A 4,087-nucleotide genomic window follows, 5' to 3' on the forward strand; every position below is an offset into this window, starting at 1 on the left:
AATCATCATGTAATGGAAAAATCAGATAAATGATAATTGCACATAAATGCCAACTGAGAGTTGTTTGTGTACAGAGCTTCGAATTGTAGAGGGAATGACTATGGGGGTGAACAGATCTGCAAAGGAGTCATAGAGCAAGGGACTTTGGGGTTCAGAGGTTCTGTGGGAGATTTTCCAGTTACCAGCATCACTGAAAAGGCTTTTGATAGAAAGGCGAGGTCGCTGGGTAACAGTCATTCTCTAGCTGTTTACACTGAGACTGAGACTTCTACACTTCCTTTGTTCTGACATCTCAAGGTTGAGACCTCCTCCCCGCTACTCTAGTTCCTGCTGCAGGAGTGATCAGCTACACTAGACCACTGCACAAGAGTGTTCTGTGATTTCCAAAGCAAAACTCACAGTGCTTCAATACCGGTTCACAGGTAGCATCATCAGAAACCTAGTTTCTCAAGGAACTCAGTTTCACATATGTTGACCCCCATTCTTCTCTCCACTTCTGTCTTAGGGTTTGCATTGCTGTGAAGAGACCCCATAAACCAGGGTAACTCTTACAAAGGAAAACATTTCATCGGGGATGGCTTACAGTTTCAAAACTTGAATCCATTATGGTCATGGTAGGGAGAGTGGCAGTGTCCAGGCAGACATGCTGCTGGAGAAAGAGCTGCAAGATCTACATCTTGATCTACAATGCCCCCTCACTCTCTTTTCTCCAGACATGCTGCTGGAGAAAGAGCTGCAAGATCTACATCTTGATCTACAATGCCCCCTCACTCTCTTGTGCCTTTTGTATCATCGTCTATCAACTTCCAAATACAACCATGTGACCTAAGATGTCACTTTCCAAATCCCTTTGTCTCCACAGTGTCTGTGGTTTTTATCCACATTGCTCTCCATGACCCACTCATGTCATACCAGGTCACACCCTGTACTATCTCTGAGTTTTGATTCCAAACATTTCATTCGGCTATCTCTACTTCTTCAAGCCTACTTGTTCCAATATGACATTTGGTTCACTGGCTCATTAAGCTTATCAACCCTGTGTCTATGTGTCACCTTACCTATGTTGCTCTATACTTCTACTATATAACTGTTTTTAGTACTGTTGATTTCTTCTCTGAATACTCATACATGTACAGTGTATTTTGAACATACTTACCCCAACTTTGCCCAGATGTTATAGTTCCCTTTCACCTTTCTTAATTATTATTCCATGGCAATAATAGAAGTTCTGGTAAAATCCAAACCACTCTTAACTGGTCCCCACATATGAGTGATTAAACATTGCCAAAGACTTTTTATACTTTGGTGATCATTTACATAATTATGCTTAATAGGGTTACCCATGAATAATACCTTGTCAAAAACAATGGCTAAAATTATGCTTTCATCCATCATTCCTTTCCTTTGGAATATTTTTCTTCTACATTTGTTACCTCTAATTGCGTGTGTGGGTATACATATATAATGGGCATTTGTTTGCACTAGCACACTTGAGCTATGATATGCATATAAAAGTAAGAGTGTTGTTTCTCACTTACCACCTTGTTAGAGCCAGGGACTCTTAAGTCATTTTTTGCTGTCTCTGCCTCCAGGAATAGGTATTCAAACTCATCCATCTGGCTTATATACACAGGTTCTGGGAATTCAAAATCAGGTCTTTAAACTTACACGATGTTCTGGGTAGCCTTTATTGTCAACATGATGCAACCTACAATCACTTGGGAAGAGTGAACTCCAACTGAGGAATTTTCTATATCAGGTTAGCCTGTGAGCATGTTTATGGGAAATTGTCTTAACTGCTAATCAATTTATGAGTTCCCAGCCCATCCTGGGTGGTACCATCCCTAGGCAGATAGCCTTGGACTCTGGGCTGTATAAGAAAGCCAGCTGAGCAGCATCCAGTGAGTGAGCCAACATGCAGAGTTCCTCCATGATTTCTTCTTCAGGGTCTTTGCTTAAGTGTCTGTTGTGACTTCCCTTAATCATGGATTGTGACCTGAAGTATAAATAAACCCTTTCCTCTCCAAGTTGTTTTGGTTATGGTATTTGCCATAGCAACAGGATGTAACCAGATCACATGGCAAGCACCTTTATTCACTGAGCCATCTCCCCATTCCTATGTATGCACTGAACCACAGAAAGTATATGTTTGCATATAACTACCCCCATGTAACATTCCACATGACTTTGACTTTTTTTAGCTTTCTGGAGAATACTAAAAATATGCAAAATGTCCTCAAACCAAAATGCACTAACCAAAGTTTAACCACCACAAATTGTTACAGAACATATATTTAATCTTCCCTACTGTGTTTTGTTTATTGTTTCTTTATTATGTTTAACCTTTAATAACACATTGCCTGGGTCAGCCTTTACATATTTATCTAACATGGCAATCTACTAACTATTTTAACATTCCCTGGTCCTCAATTCAAAATTTGAGACCTGACATTTCCTGTTACTTTTGTGGTTAGGGTTAAGCACTCTCTCAAGACTTTAGACCGTGTACAAAGTTCTGACACCCAACAATTAGATGCTATCAAGTGACATTTAATTCCCATTAGATGTTAAGTACACTGATTGCGATTGTGCCAGAAGCTACGGATAGTGCAACTTCCTCTGGGACTTTTGCTCTTTCCAAATTTGTAGTGCTAGTAGATTCCAAATTTCTTTTGAAGAATTTCCAAAAAGTTTCTGTTATATTACAAGTTGCATAGTTGTCCTTGTAAAGTCCTGGAATGTAGTAAGCATCCTCCAGAGGTCATATCTGTAATAATAATAATTAATATTTAGCACACTCTCAACCCCTGCCTTTACATTATCAAGTACGTACCCATCCATCTAAGCTAAGGATACTGAGTTTGTTGTTAGTGTCACCTTCTTTTCTTTTGCCACAATTTCTCTTCCAAACAATCCCTCCCAGACTCCTACTGACTTCTTGTCAGCACAAGTACTTCAAAGTTATCCATTTTTTACCCCCAAGTGTCACTTCAACTGCATTATCTTCCACTGTGACTGTCTGAGAAACTCATCAGATGGTAATTAGGACCAACCTACCCTGATTTCTCTTTACAAAATTCACCAGAGGCCTTGCCGCAAGGGTTGTGAGGACTCCTAGGATATTAAAAGGAATCAGACATCTTTCCAACCCTCCAGTGATGGACGCTGCTGGGCATTCTTCAAGGCTGAGTTTTTGTCAAAGTCAGTGAAACATTAGAACATTACTACTACTTACAAAAAGTAGTTCTACCTACCCAAAGGTAAGGGACATTTTCCATATCCTTGTATGCATTGTATCACAGTTAACGGTGAACTCTATTGCACAAAACAATGCTGAGTAGCAATTCCACTTAATTCTTTTTTTTTTGCTTTATTTATTTTTATTTTATTTTTTGTTGAGTATTTTATTTATTTACATTTCAAATGTTGTCTCCTTCCCAGTCTCCCATCCACAAACCCCCATCCCAACTCCTTCCCCTTTGCTTCTAAGAGAGTGCTCCCCTACCCACCCACTCCCACCTCACCCCTCTAGCATCCCCCTTCGATAGGGCAACAAGTCTCCACAGGACCAAGAGCCTTCCCTCCCATTGATGCCAGATAAGACAATCTTCTGCTATATATGTAGTAGGAGTTATGGTCCCTCCCATGTATACTTTTTGGTTGGTAGTTTAGTCCCTAGGAGCTCNGAGAGGTCTGGTTAGTTGATATTGTTGTCCTTCCTATGAGATTGCTATCCATTTCAGCTCCTTCAGTCCTTCCCCTAACTCTTCCATTGGGATACCCAGGTTCAGTCAATGATTTGCTGTGAGTATCTGCATCTGTCTTAGTCAGGTGTTGGCAGAACCTCTTAGAGGACAGCTCTGTCTGCATGCATTTCTTGCCATCAGAAAGTGTNNGGGTATGGTGTCTGCAGATGCGATGGATCCTAAGGTGGGGTGGTCCCTGGATGACCTTTCCTTCAGTTTCTGCTCCATTTTTTTTTAATTTTTAATAGTTTTTATTACATATTTTCCTCAATTACATTTCCAATGCTATCCCAAAAGTCCCCCATAGCGCCCCCCACTTCCCTACCCACCCATTCCCATTC

This window comes from Mus caroli, chromosome 3 (assembly GCF_900094665.2).
Source record: "Mus caroli chromosome 3, CAROLI_EIJ_v1.1, whole genome shotgun sequence".
Lineage (NCBI taxonomy): Eukaryota > Metazoa > Chordata > Mammalia > Rodentia > Muridae > Mus > Mus caroli.